We start from the raw sequence: 22,262 nt of genomic DNA, 5'->3' as shown, positions 1-22,262 counted from the left end.
GCTCATATGTCACCAGACAGGCAGAGTATCCAATTATTCCCACAACAGCATAGGGGCTAGTGCACCTTGCACCCCTCTTACATGTAGGAATTAGATTTCACGTGGTGCAGAGGCGCCTTTACGCACCTAATATAAATATTAAAGTAGTTTCCTTTTGAACTGGCCCAATGTGTGGTGCGCAGAATCCTAGGGGCTCTTAGTGTAGCTGTTACAGTAATTTTCTCTGGCCTGGAGGAATTCAACTACTTGGTATTGCCGTTCTGCTTGTGCTACGGGCAGTTAATGTATAGAGGTCCCAGCTGGGAAGGCGACCCCGTCTCCTTCTTGTGGCCCTCCTCAGAGGTGTACCCCATGGTGAAATGCCCCAGGGAGAGTTGAAAGTGCTTCGGAATGTGCCCATCCCCTCACGCACAGTAATAACATGCTCCCATACATGCTGACGAGTTCAGAAGGCCGAAATAGCATGCAGGAGGAATTCTTTACGACCCTGGAATTCCTACAAACCAGGGGAGAGTACTTGGGGACAAGTAGAGAGCAGGCCAGCACCATAAGGGTAATTAATGGTGTTTTCTCCTGGCAGTCCAGCAATTGCCAGGGAGTCCAGAGCCAGGAAGCAGGCTGGCAGCAAAGCAGCAAGCAGAAAAGCCGTCCAGGGAGCCCTTTATGCCACCCAGCAGCAGTAGGTAGCAGGACAATGACATAAGAGCAGTCCAGCTGAGCCCTTTTGATCAGTTCAGCAGTCCTTCTGGAAGAGGTTCTGTCCCAGTTCCAAAAGTGCTCTAAAAATCATGGGAGGGGAGCCCCTGTACCTATATTCCAGGTGCCCAGCTTCTAGTAGGTGGGAAAAGGTTCCAGCCCGATCTAACCATTTTCAAGAATTTCCCCTTCTCTCTTACTCTGGTTCCAGAAATTGGTAAGGAGAAGACAACTGCTTTGTGGGTGACCTGGACACTGTCTATATAAGTGTAAAGTGGGCCCTTCCTCCCTTTCTCCCAGCCCAGGAAGACCATTAAGTACATAGATTTAACCCTGTCACACCAAACCCTCCTTGATGGATGTCTTTCTGAGGAGTATGCGCAAAGTGGAGTGTTACCCTACCCATAAATAGTAATGTAAAATCCACCTACACCTGTCAGCAGGATTTCTCACTACCATTCCAAACTTACCAAACATGCCCACACTACTTCTTACAGATCAGAAATGATCTCTTAGACATATATAAGAGAATTCCTAATTGACACCGCCTCCTGCAACATTGTATCTCTGGCTCCTGCCTGCAACTGCAACTGTTTTCTGGTTGTGTATCCTCTGAGGACAGCCCGTCTTCAGCCTGCACCACAAGAGCGACGGAATCTCCCTTGGGGTGAAGGAGTCACTCCCCTGCTTCAGCAGGCACAAACTGTGACGATGACCAGCTGCCTGTATCCCCTCTCCTGCAGATCTGTGTGGATCTTGCATCATGGGTGGTGGACTGAAGAGGTCCCGACACTCCTCCCTTGCAGCTGTCCCACTTTGGTGGAGGTAAGACCTTGCCTCCCCATGCAAGACAGTACCCCTGTGCACCACGTCTTTTGCAGCTGCCAAGGCTTGTTGGCAAGCTTCCTCCAAGTCCTTTGTGCATCTTGTAGCTCCGGGCCCCAGCACTCTATCCTGTGACGCACAGTTTCCTGAGTGGTTCTCCAGCCGCATGGGAGCCTTTGTTGTAGTGCTGCATGGTCTCCTTCTGCAACTTTTTGGTCTTGTCCTGAGGGATTCCTGTGTGCGCTGCCGGGTCTTGTGTGGGCTCTCTGAGTTGCTGAGGGCCCCCTCTGACTCCTCCTCCTCATAGGTAGAGTCCACCTGGTCCTTCCTGGTCGCAGGCAGTGCTATTTTCCGCTAACTGTGAGCTTTGTGTGTGCCAAGGCTTGTTAGCAGACTCCAACGACGCAAACCCTACTGCAATCCTCCATCCAATGTGGGACATCACATACACCTTCCAGGAACCTGACTTCGTCTTCGTGGGTGAAGTGCTCACTTTTCTTCTTCACCAGTGGTTCACCTTTTGCACCTTCATCCAGGTTAGCAGGGGCTCCTGCTCTTCCTGGACTCCTCTGTTCTTCTTGGACTTGGTCCCCTTCTGCCACAGGTCTTCTTGTACAGGAATCCACTGTTGTTGTATTACAGTTGCTTCTGGTTCTTGCATAATTCTCCTTCTCGTTTTTTTTGTGTGTGTTCTAGGAAACTAACTGGGATGTACTCCTGCTTTCCTGGTCACAGGGGTTGATTCTGGTACTTAACTTTGGGCTTTCTAAGTACTCCCAGCTCCCCTCTACACACTACACTTGCCTAGGTGGGAGACCGACTTTCGCATTCCACTTTCTTAGTATATGGTTTGTGCTCACCCTTGGCCCATTTCTAACCATTGTGATGTTCACTAATTGTACTGTTTTCTAACTGTTGTATGCCTATTTCTACATACTAGTGTATATAATTTGTGTATCACTTACCTCCTAAGGGAGTATAGCCTCTATGGCATTTTTGGGTATTTGTGTCACCAAAATAAAGTACCTTTATTTTTGTAACACCGAGTGTTTTCTTTCATGTGTGTGAGTAATGCGTGACTACAGTGGTATTGCATGAGCTTTGCATGTCTTCCTAGATAAGCCTTGGCTGCTCATACACAGCTACCTCTAGAGAGCCTGGCTTCTAGCCACTGACTACACTACACTAATGAGGGATAACTGGACCTGGTATAAGGTGTAAGTACCATAGGTACCCACCACACACCAGGCCCGCCTCCCATAGTCACACATATGTGCTCTCTCAACATACACATGCAACGCATTCCAAGACTTCAAGTATGTCTCCTCAGAAATTAGAGGCAAAACACTAACCCCTGGAAGTGTTTCCATGCATTGCACAATACACTACACTGCGAAACACACATTTGGTCCATTGCGTCAATTTAAACAGATGCATTGGCCTAATGCATTGTGCATTGCACCCATTGTGTCACCCAAAACACCTGCGTCCACTCAATCTCGTCAAAACTGAAGCATTTTTGTGAGAAAACAGGGCTGATTGCAGAGACCCCCTAACTTTTTGCCCCCATTTTCCACTTTATGCTGGTGTTTTCCTGACTCTGATGGTGCCCTGGGTACTGCTAACCAGTCCCAGGGCCTGTGCTCTGTGTAAAATGGATATGCAAATTAGGCTAATTATAATTGGCTAAGTTAACCTACCTATAAGTCCCTAGTATATGGTAGGGCATGTAGGTTAAGGGACCACAGCATAGGTGGTGCACACCTAGGTGCACTGCTGAGGTGCCCAGTGTCATTTTAAAGGCAGGCCTGCCTTGCTGGCTGCTTTTAAATTAAAGTTATATGCAAATTCGACTTTGGAATTAAAAGTACTTCCAAAGTCTTAAACTACCTTATTTTTACATATAAGTCACCCCTAAGGTGTGCCCTATGTGCCCCTAGGGCTGGGTGCCATGTAACTATAAGCAGGGACTTTATAAAAATAGATTTATAAGCCCTGGTGAGGTAAAAACAGCCAAATTCGTTTTTCCCTCATTGAAGTAAATGGCCTTCATAGGCTAGAATGGGCAGACTTTATTTTAAATTTTAAAGTCTCCTTAAATGTTACATACCAAGAATTTGGTATCAAATTAATTGTTGTAATAATTCCCACAACTTCCAGTTGTTGGATTTAATATAACTTGTTCAGGTAAAAAGTTTAGACTTTACCTAAAAAGTTGCCAATTTCAGCTCTGCATTGTTTTGGCTGCTGTGCTCTGATTGGCCAGCCTGCAGCAGCTTCTGCCAGGCTGCCTTGATGAGGTGTGAAGTGGCCTGGCTTCACACAAAGGAATGTGCTTGGGGGAGAGAATCTCCCCTCAGCAGATGGTGAGACAGGAAGGGGGAGGGCGGCCAAACTGGTCTTCAAAGGCAGAGAAGGACATCTGGAGCACCCAGCAACACCCCCACATCCTGCAACCCCAGACAACTAGGTGCCCCCTTGATTAGATTAGGAGAGGGCAGGAGAGGGGTGTGTTTATGATTTTTAGCCACACCAGTGGGTGGGCTCAGCCAGATGTAACCTCCAAAAATCAGATTCAGCCATGTTGGATTTTTAGAGACTGTTGCCTTTTGGGATGGATTTTTGCCACACTTCCCAGGAAGTGGTCATCACAGGGGGACGACCCTGTACCTGATTGGAGGACCAGGACCCCCCTGCTTTTCACCCAGGAGCAAGGATAAAACTGGCAGACCAGCCCCCACACCTCAGATCCCTGCCAGATTTCAAGAAGAAAAGAACTAAAGGAGAAGGACTGCCCTGCTGGACCCCTGGCCTGCACCTGGAACCTGCACTCAGAAGGACTGCACCAGCTGCACACTTGGGCTTCACCACAAGAAGGACTTTGCCTGGCTTCAACTGGTTCAAGGAGGGACTCCCTGTTTGCTACAGGTGAAAAATTGCTATCCAGAGTCCCCTGCACCAACTCCTGAAAAAAGAGACCAGTTGACCACTGCCCAGTGGCCAAAAAGGAGTTTGCGCCAGGTGCATTCTGGGAGTTGAAGTCCGCACCCCCCAAGGACCATCACAGAACTTCTGGACCCTTGGGGTGAGCTGTGGACCCCAAAAGAACCTTAAAAGAACATCTGGGTGAAGCCCCAGAAGTTTGGAAAAGATTTGAGAATTTTTGAAAAAAAGCTCCAGAGAGGGACCGACCCGCCGCGGAAATTCTAGCCGGCTTGCCTCAACCGCGACCCGGCCTGACTTGGTGGTTCGTCCCGGTAAAGAAAAACCTCCGAAAAAGAGACTAAGTCCGAAGGTAAAAAGTTGACCGGGACCTCCCAGCCATCGTATCCGAGAAGGGCTCCACGGACGTCGGATCAAGATCCAGGTTTACCCCGGTCGAAGGATTTTCATCTCGAAAAAACGACTAAGTCCGAAGGTAAAAGTCTCCACTGAGGAAACCCACATCGCGTATCCGGACAAGGGCTCCAGGAGGTCGGATTCAACTGGCAGGTTCGTCCCGGTGAAGAAAAACTTCAAAATAAAGACTAAGTCAGAAGGTAACTTTTTAACCGAGGCCTCCCGCGACTTGTAGCCGAGCAGGGCTCCATCGCGGTCGGCCTGAAACTTTGACTTTGCAACGGTCGAGGTGCAACCAGATGACCCGATTGGCGCTTTTTGTTTCTAAGCGCTAGAAAAATAATAATACTTTAAAAATTCATATCTCCAGTTCCCCTGAACCAATTTTATTTGTTTTTGTGTCATTTGAAAGATAAAAATATAAACTATTTTTATAAATTAGTTTTGGATTTTTAAACTGTTTCCTGTGTTTTATTTAATTACTGTTTTGTGATATTTGAATGCTTTACACACTGTCTCCTAAGTTAAGCCTTGACGCTCGTTGCCAAGCTACCAAGGGTTGAGCTGGGATTAATTTACTGAGACCTAACTGTACCTAGGTGGAGGTTAGTGGCTTGTTGCTAGGTGTAGGTACCTACCTGCCCTTACCAATAACCCATTTTCCAACATTTTTGGTGGCAGCGGTGGGATCCTGTACTTGTGTTCAGTATCACGTTACAGTTTTGAGTAAAACAAATTAAAAATCCTTTAAATTGTCTTAGTGCAAAAATTGTTTTTTTTAATTTTTAATTTTATTTATTTTTTATTATTAATTTGGATTAATTTCAATTATTGAATTTTTGTAATTTTTCTAAATTCTTGTTTCCAATTTTTGCAAAAAAAGTTTTTGTTGACACAAAACTAGGGAACCATGGAGCTTGATCTGGCTAGCCTACCCACACTGACAGTAGTCCAGCTTAGGGGGTTGTGTACTGAAAGAGGGTTGCCTGCAACCACTGATCTCAGGAAGCAAATCCTGATTAAATCCCTGACAGCATGGGCTGAGGCCCAAGAGCTAGGCACAGAGGAAGCTCCAGAGGAGGAAGAAAAAGGGGAGGATGCTAACTCTAACCTCTCAGGGGAGGGAAGGCATCTGAGCCCAAGTGAGGATGAGGAAGAACGGTCCTCCGTAAATACAGTCACGAGGGGCAGATCCAAAGCTAGTGGTGGGAAGGGGGTCCTTTCAGGAGGAGAGAACCCATCCATCAGAGAAAGAGAGCTGGAGGCCCAGCTAGCATACATAGCTTTGGAAGCAGAGAAGCTGGCCCTAGAAAAGAAAAAGTGGGCAAAGAAAGAGAAAAGAGATGGTGGCAGCGACAGAGAAGTTGAGGTGTCCATGGGTGGGGGAGTTTGCCCCAGATTACCCAAGGGGGTGGTTCCTGCCTATGTAGGGGGGGATGACATAGATAAGTGGCTGGGGGCCTTTGAGAGGGCACTCCAAATGAGAAGGGCTAGGCCTCAATACTGGGGTTCCCTTTTGTGGGAGTTGGTCCCCAACTCAGGGAGGGATAGGCCTCTGACCTTAAGGGGGGAGGAGGCAGATTCATACCCTAGTATGAAGAGGTGCTTAGCCAAGAAGTTTGGTCTGACCCCAGAGCAATATAGAATGAAGTTCAGGGACACCCAGAAGGTCAGTACCCAGTCTTGGGTTGACTTTGTGGACATTTCACTAAAGGCACTAGAGGGCTGGATTATTGGTAACAAAGTAGATACTTATGGGGGGTTATACAATCTGATCATGAGAGAGCACATCTTGACCAATTGTACCCAAGAAAGGTTACGCCAGCATCTAGTGGACTCTAAGCAGACCAACCCTAGAGAGCTAGGGGAGGCAGCTGATGAGTGGTTGAGAACCAGGGTGGTTGTCAAGTCCCAGCGGGGAGACTCCAAGAAGGGGGGGTCAGGTCCCCAAAAACCTAAGGAGGGAGGTGGTAAGCCCACCACAGAGACTCCCTCTGGACCCCAGAACCCTAAGAAGGAGGAGAGTAAATCCCACTCCCACTCTGACAAGCAGAGACAGGGAGACCCAGGGTTAAAAAAGCTCTTGGACAGTAGGGCTTGCTTTGACTGTCAGCAGACAGGTCAATTCAGAGGAGATGCAGCCTGTCCAAAGAAGGTGGTTAGCATTGGGCTGTCCAGTGTAGCCATGGAGGAGGACTCCTCAGATGATGAAGTCCTCCTAGCAATGAGCTGGGAGACAGGACCAGATGGTAAGCTGGTGATCCCTGAGGGTGGGAGTAGGCACTTCCACCACATTCAAGTGAATGGGATCCCTACCACTGGCCTGAGAGACACCTGTGCCAGTCACACTATAGTGAGTGACCGGTTAGTGACCCCAAACATGTATGTCCCAGGAGAGACAAGGAAAGTCAGGATAGCCACAGGGGAGGTCACCTCCAAACCTGTAGCCATAGTGCCCCTAGAGAGGGAGGTATCCTTGACTGGATTAGGGTGGTAGTCAGTGCTGACCTCCCCCTAGATTGTATCCTGGGCAATGACCTCCCAGAGGTGGGTCTGGTCCCAGATGGGGCGGTCGCCCAGGGCGCCCCCCCAAACCAAAGTCCTGGGGAGTCAGTCCCTACAGTTAGGAGACAGGGGTCCCCAAGAAAAGGAAAGAAGAAAAGGAAGGGTAGGCCACTCTTAAAGAGAGTTCCAGGGAGCCAAAGGCCTTCTGCCCCAGTAGGGGGGGAGCCCAGAGTTGGCACTGGTGAGGCCTCCCCTGACCCCAAGGAAGTCCTGAGTAGTCAGGCAGCTGTCCAGATGCAGGGTGTTGCCCCTGCACTGACAGAAGGGAGAGTGGAAGGAGGGTGTCTGCCACAGGAAGTCGTAGCCCCCCACTCTAGACAGCAAGAGGGGTGCCAGGACCTCACAATTGCCCCTAAAGCAGCTCAGCCACCTGTCAGTGGAGAGCTTAGGGTGTGGTTCTGGGTACTGACAGCTGTCAGTAGCCTCTGCTGGGTGCTAGCCTTCCTGGCAGCACTGTACCTAACCTGGGAGGCAGACCCCAGGGCCAATAACAAAGTAGGCCCCCTGACCCTATTGGTCATGGTGGGGTTGCTCAAGTGTTGGGTGACCTCTTTGGGTAAGCTAGGTGTTGCCCTAGCAAAGTTTGGAGTAGGGGAGGTGGGCACCTCACTACCCAAGTTGGCAGAGAAAGAGGAGGAAGACCCCCCTAGAGGGAAGTTTCAGTTTGAGATGGGTCCTTTCATTGTTGGGGTGGGTTCACTACCCAGAGGGAGTGACCCTGACAGGAGGATGTAAGGCAGAGTAGGCCCTGCAAAGGGACAGCCAGTTTTCTTCACTGTCTTCCTCGCCTAACAAGCCAGGAAGACTCTCCCAGGGTTGGGCTGAGTCTCCTGGGCGTGTGGGCTGGGGGGGGGGGCTGTGTGAGAAAACAGGGCTGACTGCAGAGGCCCCCTAACTTTTTGCCCCCATTTTCCACTTTATGCTGGTGTTTTCCTGACTCTGATGGTGCCCTGGGTACTGCTAACCAGTCCCAGGGCCTGTGCTCTGTGTAAAATGGATATGCAAATTAGGCTAATTATAATTGGCTAAGTTAACCTACCTATAAGTCCCTAGTATATGGTAGGGCATGTAGGTTAAGGGACCACAGCATAGGTGGTGCACACCTAGGTGCACTGCTGAGGTGCCCAGTGTCATTTTAAAGTGTCATTTTAAAGGCAGGCTGCTTTTAAATTAAAGTTATATGCAAATTCGACTTTGGAATTAAAAGTACTTCCAAAGTCTTAAACTACCTTATTGTTACATATAAGTCACCCCTAAGGTGTGCCCTATGTGCCCCTAGGGCTGGGTGCCATGTAACTATAAGCAGGGACTTTATAAAAATAGATTTATAAGCCCTGGTGAGGTAAAAACAGCCAAATTCGTTTTTCCCTCATTGAAGTAAATGGCCTTCATAGGCTAGAATGGGCAGACTTTATTTTACATTTTAAAGTCTCCTTAAATGTTACATACCAAGAATTTGGTATCAAATTAATTGTTGTAATAAATCCCACAACTTCCAGTTGTTGGATTTAATATAACTTGTTCAGGTAAAAAATTTAGACTTTACCTAAAAAGTTGCCAATTTCAGCTCTGCATTGTTTTTGCTGCTGTGCTCTGATTGGCCAGCCTGCAGCAGCTTCTGCCAGGCTGCCTTGATGAGGTGTGAAGTGGCCTGGCTTCACACAAAGGAATGTGCTTGGGGGAGAGAATCTCCCCTCAGCAGATGGTGAGACCGGAAGGGGGAGGGCGGCCAAACTGGTCTTCAAAGGCAGAGAAGGACATCTGGAGCACCCAGCAACACCCCCACATCCTGCAACCCCAGACAACTAGGTGCCCCCTTGATTAGATTAGGAGAGGGCAGGAGAGGGGTGTGTTTATGATTTTTAGCCACACCAGTGGGTGGGCTCAGCCAGATGTAACCTCCAAAAATCAGATTCAGCCATGTTGGATTTTTAGAGACTGTTGCCTTTTGGGATGGATTTTTGCCACACTTCCCAGGAAGTGGTCATCACAGGGGGACGACCCTGTACCTGATTGGAGGACCAGGACCCCCCTGCTTTTCACCCAGGAGCAAGGATAAAACTGGCAGACCTGCCCCCACACCTCAGATCCCTGCCAGATTTCAAGAAGAAAAGAACTAAAGGAGAAGAAGGACTGCCCTGCTGTACCTCTGGCCTGCACCTGGAACCTGCACTCAGAAGGACTGCACCAGCTGCACACTTGGGCTTCACCACAAGAAGGACTTTGCCTGGCTTCAACTGGTTCAAGGAGGGACTCCCTGTTTGCTACAGGTGAAAAATTGCTATCCAGAGTCCCCTGCACCAACTCCTGAAAAAAGAGACCAGTTGACCACTGCCCAGTGGCCAAAAAGGAGTTTGCGCCAGGTGCATTCTGGGAGTTGAAGTCCGCACCCCCCAAGGACCATCACAGAACTTCTGGACCCTTGGGGTGAGCTGTGGACCCCAAAAGAACCTTAAAAGAACATCTGGGTGAAGCCCCAGAAGTTTGGAAAAGATTTGAGAATTTTTGAAAAAAAGCTCCAGAGAGGGACCGACCCGCCGCGGAAATTCTAGCCGGCTTGCCTCAACCGCGACCCGGCCTGACTTGGTGGTTCGTCCCGGTAAAGAAAAACCTCAGAAAAAGAGACTAAGGGCCATATTTATACTTTTTGACGCAAAACTGCGCTATCGCAGTTTTGCGTCAAAAAAATTAGCGCCGGCTAACGCCATTCTGAAGCGCCATGCGGGCGCCGTATTTATTGAATGGCGTTAGCCGGCGCTAGCAGACCGGCGCTGCCTGGTGTGCGTGGAAAAATACCACGTCCACCAGGCAGCGCCGGCGTTGGGGAAAATGGCGTTAGGGCGTCTTAAAATGGTGCAAGTCAGGTTGACGCAAAAAAATCGCCTCCACCCGATTTGCGCCATTTTTAACGACGCCCAGACGCCATTTACATGACTCCTGTCTTAGTAAAGACAGGAGTCATGCCCCCTTGCCCAATGGCCATGCCCAGGGGACTTATGTCCCCTGGGCATGGTCATTGGGCATTGAGGCATGTAGGGGGGCACAAATCAGGCCCCCCTATGCCAAAAAAATAAAAAAATAAAAAAAATTATACTTACCTGAACTTACCTGAATGTCCCTGGGATGGGTCCCTCCATCCTTGGGTGTCCTCCTGGGGTGGGCAAGGGTGGCAGGGGGGGTCCCTGGGGGCATGGGAGGGCAGCTGTGGGCTCATTTTGAGCCCACAGGTCCCTTAACGCCTGCCCTGACCCAGGCGTTAAAAAGAGGTGCAAATGCAGGATTTTTTGCCCCGCCCACTCCCGCGCGTGATTTTTGCCCGGGAGTATAAATACGACGCATTTGCGTCGCAGTCATTTTTTTAGACGGGAACGCCTACCTTGCATCTCATTAACGCAAGGAAGGCGTTCACGCAAAAAAATGACGCTCATTCCTCATACTTTGGCGCTAGACGCGTCTAACGCCAAAGTATAAATATGGCGCTGGTTTTGCGCCGAATTTGCGTCGAAAAAAACGACGCAAATTCGGCGCAAACGGAGTATAAATATGCCCCTAAGTCCGAAGGTAAAAAGTTGACCGGGACCTCCCAGCCATCGTATCCGAGAAGGGCTCCACGGACGTCGGATCAAGATCCAGGTTTACCCCGGTCGAAGGATTTTCATCTCGAAAAAACGACTAAGTCCGAAGGTAAAAGTCTCCACCGAGGAAACCCACATCGCGTATCCGGACAAGGGCTCCAGGAGGTCGGATTCAATTGGCAGGTTCGTCCCGGTGAAGAAAAACTTCAAAATAAAGACTAAGTCAGAAGGTAACTTTTTAACCAAGGCCTCCCGCGACTTGTAGCCGAGCAGGGCTCCATCGCGGTCGGCCTGAAACTTTGACTTTGCCCCGGTCAAGGTGCAACCAGATGACCCGATTGGCGCTTTTTGTTTCTAAGCGCTAGAAAAATAATAATACTTTAAAAATTCATATCTCCGGTTCCCCTGAACCAATTTTATTTGTTTTTGTGTAATTTTAAAGATACAAATATAAACTATTTTTATAAATTAGTTTTGGATTTTTAAACTGTTTCCTGTGTTTTATTTAATTACTGTTTTGTGATATTTGAATGCTTTACACACTGTCTCCTAAGTTAAGCCTTGACGCTCGTTGCCAAGCTACCAAGGGTTGAGCTGGGATTAATTTACTGAGACCTAACTGTACCTAGGTGGAGGTTAGTGGCTTGTTGCTAGGTGTAGGTAGCTACCTGCCCTTACCAATAACCCATTTTCCAACATTTTGCATTGATGTGTTGTGCCTAATACACACATTGCCTAATATTTCATGGATGCATCCGAATAAATGATACATTGGGAGAAAACATTGCGCTTCTGCCTATGAAATGATGCAATGTATCTGCCATGCCACAAACCAGGAAGTGTGAAGTTACTTTCACTTTCCCTTACAGTCTTTTTGGCTACGCTGGCTGGAGGTTGTGTCTGGTGGGTGCCTGAGAATTTTGTGCTGTTCTTTGGTGTGGTTGGTGTCTGTGTTCTCCTTGTTGTGCCTAAAAACTGACATTTTTGTCTTGTAATTGTATTTTGCATTGTTTTGTGTAGTATATTGGTGGGTGTTTGTCTAAATAGGGGTTTATAGCTTTAGGAGTAGGGGATGGTACCAAGGCCCAGATTTAAGAAGGGCCTAGAGCCACCTAGCGCCACCTTAGCATCATTTTTTTAAAGCTAATGTGGCGCTAGGTTGACAAATTCGCTGTGCCAAATTTACAAAGTGATGCAATGCACCATTGCGCCACTTTGTAAACCTTTGCGCCACATTATGGGGGTGGGGTGTTCCTCCATTAGGAAGCCCAGAAAATTGGCGTAGTGGAATCTGTGAGATTCCACTGCGCCATTTTTTGCATCATTTTTAATTCCTGCTCAGAGCAGGTGTTAAATTGAGGCACACCATTGTTTATTATGGGCCTCTATGTACTTTGCAGGATTAGCACCAACATTTTTGGCGCTAATCTTGCAGAGTATCACAATAGTATCAGAAATTATGACGCTGTTGATTCTAACATGCGTCATGGTGCACCGCATCTATAATATGCCGCACACCTGGTGGCATTAGGGGGGCGCAATGGGGCACAAGGAAAGTGGTGTTTCATGTACTGAATCAACACTTTTCTTAAATCTGAACCTAAGTTTTAGTAGTTTGTTTGTTAGGCTGTTGTTTCTCATTGTTGACATGTCAGGGAGGGGCAGATCCAGAAATCCCTCTCAAGAGGTGATTGAGGGGCCTCTCATGGCTGATCGTCCACTACCTCCTAAATATTACAGCCACAGGAGATACCCTACACGTGAAAGGAAGGAGCAGTAGATAAAGGTGAAGGCACTCTGAACCGGGCATATGGAGTGGACAGGACCATTCATCAAATCAAGCACTGATGGGTGGATGTCATCAGCCAGGAGGTGGAACTTATTGCTCATTTGGGCATGCAAGTTGGTGAGGCTGTCGGTAAGTACATATATGCCAAGAGCTCTTAGATGTGTCTCCTTCATAAAAGACTGTCCCTTATGTTATGACTGGAGTGTCAGACGTGTTTTGGGGTCAGCATGCCATGCTACAGGCCAACTCTGTTAGGCAAAAATGATGCCACACAGCAAAGTTCACTCTGGTATGCAGACCATGTAGTGCAGGGTATACCGAAAGGTGTTTGGAGATCAAATCAGCAATGTGTGTGGAGTTTTGTCACCTGGCCTGCCAGGCCATTACTGAGTCTGAACTTTGTAGCCCACCATCCATGTATGTTGCAGGGGAGCACTAACATGTTGGCCAGGTTGTTTATTGCATCCCTGACAAATTGCCAAACATGTCAGCTTTAAAAGCCTTAATATTCCTTAATGGGAATGTACAGGGCTGTAATAAACAATGGTAAATTTCTGTGTAGTAGTTACATGTAAAGAGTAAACTGAAGTCTGAAAACAAGCATGCCTATGGTCTAATGTGTGTAGCATTGTAAAGGACGCATATTCCTTTGAGAAAGTGCCATGAAAACTAACTAGCCGGCTTATTGCAGTCTGTCCATTGATTTGGTGAACATAGCCATATAAGGCAGGCACCTGTGCAACATGCAGCAATGAGTGATGTTTTTGAGCTGGGTATGCACTCTGTGCAGCTGAGATGTTATTTCTCTGGTATTAGCCATAAACACTGAGACATGGCACACCTATGGTCATCATTGGACCATTGCAACTTTGACATGTGCTACCTGTATAATGTTCTGATTTGATGAGACATTTGTGACATACATGTAGTGTGCCTAATTTGTACACAGTGTACATATTCTAAATTCACAAACCATTGTTATATGTGTTTGTGTTGTAGGTGGACCTGACCCATACACAGTGGCTGAGGTGGAAACATTCTGTGATCCTGGTGCTACCAGTGAGTGTCATCTAAAATATTTCTGAGCTCTGTGAGGATTGTGTGTGGTTGTCCATGGCAAACATGTACTTGGATACACTTCTGACACCACATGTATCCTGATATGTGTGTGATCTGTCATACTGAATCTTGGGGAACAGAGCATCCCTAAGCTGCATATCTGTGAACTGCGGGAAGGGAACTCAGAGGATGGTTATCCAACATGAGTTTGATATTGGACAGTGTTCGAAAGACCAAGTGAACGTGCCTTTGTACAAGTCAACTGCAATCTGCCTGTCTAGCATATTGCTAGTTTAGTTGTACACATTGAAATGTATGGCATTTTACTAAGTCAAGGCCACCCAGGATGTGAGGATTCCTACCTAAGTGCAATTTGATTATGCAAGACTAGATATGGCACATGTCACCGGTCCTCCAAAGGTAATGCATGTAAAGGCCTGACTCTTGTCCTCTTGTGCCCAATAACCCATTAGCAACATGTGACCACACAATTGTAATATTTTTGTAAGTGAAAGTAAAATGTGTACAAGAACACTTGCATGTCTGCACTGTGTGGTCAGCATACAGGCCATTACACAGTCCAACTACTGGCCACCGCCATACTAGGCCAACTTGAAAAATGCCATTCTTGATGACCTGTAGGCCAAGACATACAAAGTACAGCACAGGATACTCATACGTATGAGAACTACAGCATAGTCACACACTCATCACATGGCTGTGGGTTGATATTACGTGCATCAAGGGGGCAATCAAAACTGACTTGTAGGGCTAGACACTGGGGTATGTATAGGGTCACATTTTCTGTTTGTATTTCAGTTCTTGGAGCCTGTTATATGGTTCCATGAATTTACATGTGTCAAGATTGCAGAAGTGTTCAACAGGCCAGCATAGGGGAGAATACCTAGACACCCTCCATATATGCCTATATACTATTGCATGCTGATTATATCACCGTAGGGGAGTAGCTTGTGTGAGCATAACTGGCATTCCTTGTGTACACAACATCACATTTACAAAACAGTATCAGTACTTTTTCTGTGTGTAGGGATATTTGGGCATTCACTGCCATTTTGTATACCTACAATCTTGAAAGATGAGTACATTTGCATCATTACACATCTAAAGAGTCCTTGTCATTTTTACTATCCCAATTTGGGCCAGGATATGGCACATGTGACGTTTTTGTTGATCAAAGATTAATGATTAATCTAATGGGTACAGTGCAACTTAGTATAATATATATTTCCATCCTCTCCAACAGTCAACATGACCACAGAGCAGGCCAGGGCCCCTGGGTTCAGGCTGGACCGCTAACACCACCTCAGACATGTTGCCCAGATCTATCTGAGTTTGGGGCACTGATATTTAAAGGAAAGGTCCGGCAACACATGGGATGCTGAACCACAGGCTCACCAACCACCAGGAACGGCCATATCCAGCCATGCCAATAATGTTCCCTATGGTGGGGCTGATGGATCAGGACCCAACACCTCTACTGGTCAAACAGTGCATTCTACTCAGCCACAGGCACCAACTAGAGGACAGACATCTGCCTTTGAGCTGCAGGATATGAATGACCTCGATGAACTGAAAAGCCATGTACCCATGTAGGTGGTATTGAGCAACAATTGGATATTGGACATCTTAGGCCCATATTTATACTTTTTTAGCGCCGCAGTTGCGCTGCTTTTTGACGCAAAAACAGCGCAAACTTACAAAATACAATTGTATTTTGGAAGTTTGCGCCGTTTTTGCGTCAAAAAATGGTGCAAACGCGGCGCTAAAAAAGTATAAATATGGGCCTTAATGTGCAGCATTAACAGTTTGCAGCAGGCAGTGGACTGGAGGCTGCCCAAATGTAAGACATTATTTTAAATCCTGCCCTTTACCTTTTCTGTTCTGTCTTTTATACTCTTTGTACTCTAGGTTAGGTTAGACATTAGCATAGGGACAGTTTAGTATTAGTTATGTTTTAGAATTTTTGGGGCCTCATTTATAAGGATTTTGCGCTGCACACAGCGCTGCATTTACAAACTGGCACAATGGTACCATTGCACCAGTTTGTAAGCCTTTCATCACAATATACCTGTGCCAGGTATAATCTATGCCAGGTAGGCATTCCCCCGTAAAAAGCCCTGCAGGAATGGCGCAGTGAAATCTACAAGATTTTACTGCGCCATTCTGAGCTGTCATAGCATGAGTTTTAAACACCTGCTCAGGGCAGGCTTTATAGTAATGTTGTGCTGTTTGCAATGGGGACCCCTAACATTGCTGGACTAGTGTCCCTATTTAGAGGCTAGTCCAGCAATGCTACGGTTTAGCACCACAGCTACATCAAAGTTGTTGACACTGTGCCATGAAGCACTGTATTGCAAATACAGTGCTCCCTTGGCGTTGTTAGGAGACGCAGGGTGGCGCAAGAAAATTGGTGCATCAATCACGATGCACCATTTTTTTGTAAATGAGGCCCATAGTTTTAATCTTTTTAGGTGGGGATATGGGTGAGTAGTTTGTTAAGGGGGTGATGTTTCTTATTTGTTTTAAAAAATAAGAAAAAAAAGAAATAACACAAAATATAATGGTTTAGATTAACATGTATAGTTAGTTTGTGTATAGGAGTAGTTTTTGTTGTTGATGTGTCATATGTGTCTTATGACGGGTAGGGGTTGATGTAACATGTCTGGTGTGGTATATTTGTAGGATTAGATAAGTTAAATGTAGGTATATTAAGCTACTTTTACCCTAAGTTAGTGTAGGTTAGATAGGTTACGTTAGTTTAGGATTATTTAAGTTAGGGTAGGTAGGATACGAGTTGTTTTAGATATTAATAAAATGTGCTTTCTACTTTAACAACTGCTTTGTGATGATCAGCATAGAAGATCACATATATTGTTAAGTGGTGTTAGACTCATTATGTGGATTTTTCTGCAGTGTTTTTTCCATGTGTGACTAGGTGGAATCCCTACATACCCGATCCAATGAGGTTTACAATGGTTTGGTGTAAGAGATCCTCACACATGGTTGGACGGTGTAAGTGGCACTCCTACTATGAATGGACACACAGGGCAGAACAGGTATTCCCATACTGTTGGTGTGCATGTGTTTTTTTTGTGAGAGTGGTGCTACATGTATTAGATGGTTGCTCATGTCAAACTATTGTTAGTATTCTGTGCAGTTTCAGCTAAAACACTAATCCCACCCACCTACACACTCAACCTTGTATCATTTGCTTGTCATAATAGTAATGTTTGCTGGCTGGTATCCATGGATGTGCTCCCCACCAGTGCTCTGACTTCATTTACAATTACCATTGACTGAATGCTACTTGTTGCACTTCATGCTTGTGACCTTGATTAACTACTTGCTAGTCTTGATACACATAGGCTTGGCTAAATATATTTCCCTCTGCCTGTGTGGCTTTGTCCATGGCTCTATGAAACACATCCATTTGAGTATTTGTTGGTGTCTTTGGGTCACAACATCCACCATGGTCTACCTAGTCCAGACACCAATAGACATACAACACAGGTTGAACTCAGTGCATTCATTTACATGTGCAAAAATGTTTATGATCACAGGCACAGTTCTTTCTGCAGACAGAGTCCATGGGGGATCTATTGCATTGGGGCATGTTGAAGAGAGGAGTGTTTTGCTTGGAAGAGTAGGAGCAAAGTGCCATAAGGGATGATAGGCCACATCAACAGTCCGCAAATGGATGAGATCATCAGGTGTGATGTAGCAGAAATTTAGTGTTCTACCTCATGTCACACAGGGCATCAATATATGACAGTTTATACATTATTGCTAGTCAAAGTACTAATGGTTTGAATGTAGAAGGATGCCCTGGAAAGTCATTTTAGGTGTGCATCTGTTTGGAATAATGTTCGAAACCCTGGTGGTATCCAGGGTAAATTAAATGTTTGAAGGATTACGTTCATATTATAATGAAATTTAGACTAATAGTTTATATTGAAACAACACTGACAATTAGTGAATTAAATATGTGTACAAAAATAGAGAAATGCAGTTCCACATTATACTGACTGAAATTAATGAAAAACATTGGGGGTCATTATGACCCTGGCGGAAGGCGGTGGAACGGCGGTAAGACCACCAACAGGCTGGCGGTCTTTTGTTTTCGAATTATGACCATGGCGGTTACCGCCATGGTCATCCGCCGCTTCTCCGTTCCGCCCGCCAGGGCGGAGACAACTGCTGGGCTGGAGACCAGGGTCTCCAGCCCGGCAGTCGTCACCGTACCGCCGGCGGTATTTGGACCCGGCTTACCGCCATGGATTTCCTGCGGTTTGAACCGCCATGAAATCCATGGCGGTAAGCTATATTAGTGCCAGGGAATTCCTTCCCTGGCACTGATAGGGGTCTCCCCCACCCTGACCCCCACCCTGACTCCCTCCCCTACACCTCCCACCACCCCTGCCACCCCTCAAAGGTGGCAGGACCCCCCTCCCCGACCCCCAACATCACTTCACTCATGCACACACGACACGCACGCAGCCACCACCAACACACATACACGCACAGACACCGACATACATGCAAACATCCACACACACAGTCAGACATGCACACCCACATTCAAACATACATGAACACAACCATGCAGACATATCTACAGACATACACGCACTCATTCCCATACTCATGACACCCACGCAAGCATACACGCACTCAGACATCCCCACTACATACACACACGCACACCCCCATGCACGCACACAACACCCCCCATCCCCCTCCCCTAACAGACGATTGACTTACCTGGTCCGTCGATCCGCCGGGAGGGGACGGGAGCCATGGGGGCTGCTCCGCCGACACCACACTGCCAACAGAACACCGCCATGCCGAATCAAAGGATGTGATTCGGAGGGCGGTGTTCTGTTGTCGTGCCGGTGCAGATGGAGCAACCTCCACTTCCCCGCCGCCCTCCAGTATGGCTGTTGGCGGCTCTCCATCGGAAAAAGGACAGAGAGCAGCCAACAGTCATAATACTGGCGGTCTTCCGCACGGTGGTCCCTCAGCGGTCTTGTAAAAAGACCGCCGAGGTTGTAATGACCACCATTATTTTGTTTAAAGTTATTGAAATCTAAATGCTAATGAAAAATTTGTAATGCAGATTTAACAGTTTGTGTAATTTAAGGTGTTTTTTTTAATGTATTAATGAGGTGTATTAATGTTCTTGCTTTAGTCTAGGTGAGATCTGCTAGGCCCTGTTTTTGTGATTGTGCACGAAATGCAAAGTAATTTCCTTAACAGAAGGCTAGCTTTGGTGATAGATCCCTATTGTTTTACCCATAGAAAGTTATACAATTTGACCTTGGATGAGTAATGCCCTGGACTGTGGACTAGCATTTGTTTCATACTTGTGTGAAGCGACATAGATGGTTGCTGTTCTCATGACAGACCTGGGAAGAAATGTGAATATTGCAGGGAGTCGTGTGATCGATTTCTCCTGGATGATGCTCTGTCAAATGAAGCTATTCTGATGAATCGAATTTCCATATGAAATTTTAAATAGCGACGACCCTTTGGACGTCGGTCAAATTCAGAAGCAGAATCGTGAATACTGAGCCCATTGGAGAGGTATCTTCCTCCCTGCCCCATTGAAATGCCATGCTGAGACTTAAAGATTTTCTCCCTACCACTTGCAGATGACCCTATCTTATGTTATTTAGCTTTTGTCCACCTTTCTTAGTGTTCTGATATCCGAGATTATTCTTACCAATTTTTTTGTTCCTGCCCGCATTTGTTCCGCCCCACGCATGTTATCCCTTCGTTGGCTAAACTGTAGGGTTTCTCTGTGCCCAGCCAAATTTATCTTTGATGATTTGAATTGCATAGATGCTTGTTAAATCTGAGCAACATTTGTTTTCTGTTCATCAGATTCTTTTTTGATATTTTGTGTTATGTTTATTGAATGTCTAGTTCTCCTAATGTTGGTTCACCTTAAACTATTTTGTCGCCTTGGTCAACTCTTGGTGATTCTGTATCTTTATAATTTTGTCTTGAGAATTGCTTATATGACTTTAAGTTTCAACTTGTAAGAAAACTCCTTAACTTTATTTGTGACTGGAGTTTTCCTTGTGTGGCCACATATGTCACGGCTACGGGCGGTCCTGTCAGGACTCTGAGCGGAGAAGCCATTGAGGTCACGGAATATCGCCCTATGGATGTGGTGTGTCGAAGCAGAGGAGCCGATAAAGGCATACACCAGGAATGAACAGCTATAGTAAAGCACCAAAACAGGATAGTGAAAGCAGAGCAACTTTAGTGTGAATAAACAGGGAACGGATCAGTAATGGACAACCACACTGGGGTTACCAATGAGGTTGTACACAGGTAAGGCTCAGAACTTCCCACAGCAACAGACAACTTCAATGCCTCTGTGCAGATTACTCTTACAGGTAGTCACCCCACAAGCTCCATAGAAAGGAGGCAGCAGAAGTGATTCTGTCTCTGGACCCTTAGGGCAAAAACAAGGATTGTACTTACAAACATGAGACAAGCCATTGTGGGTCCAGCTGGAGACACAGTGGCACTTCCTGGAAAAGAGCAATGCTACACTGTCACAGTTAGGCACTTAAGACTACAAACAACGGTAGACAAAGGATGGGGCAGGAATTGCCTCCTCAAAACCAGGACCCAACCCTTGTACAAAGGAGAACACATACACAGATGAGGACTAATAGTACGCTTACCAGACACAAGAACCCAGAAGGAAATTACAGAAAAAGAGCTAAAAAGGATCCTAAGAACTGAAGCTCAAAATATACATAGGAATTCGGCGAAACTGTAACAAGCAAGAGACTAACTACAAGAGAACTAGAGACTGCAGAAATCGCAGAGAAAGAGAGCAGAAATTAGGGGCCAAGACTGAGATACAGAAGAGAAGTTACAGGCGCTAATGTAGGAGTGAAGGAATAATAAAAGGGAAAATAATCCCAGTAACAGAAGGAACAAACAAGGAAGAAAAGCAGGAACAGGCCTGGAAAACAGAGAACAGGCACAGGCTGAAGCAAGCAGGAGCAGGACTGGGAAACAGGGAGCAGGCTCTGGGTGAAGCAAAGCAGGAACAGGACTGGAAAATAAGACAAGAGGCCCGGTACACAAAGGAAACAAACTCCAATGCATGACAGGGAGCTTCAGGAAATGGCAGCTTATAAGCAGTTCCAAGCAGCAGCAAGCCCGGGGCGGAGACACATGGCTGAGCTACACAAGAGTGGTCAAGGATGTGTGCAGTTCCAGTCTCTCACAAGTCCTGGAGGAGAGAATCCAGCACAATGGAAAAGAAGGACTATTCCCATAGGAAGCAATAGACAGCAGATTCCCGGTCTTACTGACTACTAGCCATGCATTTTGGGACCTGAAGTCCATGGAAGCAAATGCAGTTCTTCAATAGCATACAATATCGAAATGGAAAGCAAGCAGGAGTCAGAAAGGGACTCTGGATGAGTGTTAATGGTGATTCCCAGGCTGCAGATAATTCATGTACAGCGCCCCCCAAGAGATGGGACGACAGAGTCATAACAACATGGGTCAAACTGTATGGAGTAATTGAGATTATATTGAAATTGTGTTAATGGTTTTCCAACATCCTATACAGGGTCCAAAGGTCTGTCGGACTTGGTGAACATTATTTCCTCTGAAGAATGAAAACTGTCGAACTAGGTGAACATTATTTCCTCTGAAGGATGAAAATGCTCCAACAGGTGGGACAACAAACTGAGGACAGTACTAATTAGGAAGTACACTGCCATGGGAATAAGCCCTGGGCAAAGGAGAAACTGGCCATTTGGCACAGAGAAATGCTACCAGCACATTTTTTGGTAGAAAGCGGTGAAGTCCACATCTTCCTCCTCTGATGTGTGTGGTGCTTCCTGTGAATGGGTACTATCGGTGCCAGAGGCAATAGAGGCACACACAAATATCAGGGACTGAAGATGTGGATCCCCTGTCCAGAACAAGTTACAAGTTTATTCTTGATGCGTAATTAATAAAAATAAATACATCAATACATCACATTATTCTATAAAAAAATAATTAGATGATAAAAAGCATACCAAAACCTGTTATTATCTAAAAAGAGTTTCCACACTCCTATGCAAAGATTTTTTATATTAATTGTCCTCTAACGTTAGAAGTTTTCGAGATACCAAGAGTAGAAACTTCAAAATTTTTGCATTTAAACCAATATCCTGGGGTTTGTGGCAGGCAATCACTGCTTGCAGGCAAGACTGTATACCTCTCTGATTAAATAATGACTTCAATAGAAGTTTGCGTTTGGTTCTTAAAACGTTACAAATACAAACTAAATGAATTATATCTTCATGTCCGTTACCACATAGCCTACACTGTGGGTTTTTTAGAGAGTGTTCCCATGGGACTCGGTGAGC

Source organism: Pleurodeles waltl, chromosome 4_2 (genome assembly GCF_031143425.1).
Source record: "Pleurodeles waltl isolate 20211129_DDA chromosome 4_2, aPleWal1.hap1.20221129, whole genome shotgun sequence".
Taxonomy (NCBI): Eukaryota; Metazoa; Chordata; class Amphibia; order Caudata; family Salamandridae; genus Pleurodeles; species Pleurodeles waltl.
The sequence above is the reverse complement of the archived record's forward strand: the minus strand, read 5'-3'. Positions refer to the sequence as shown.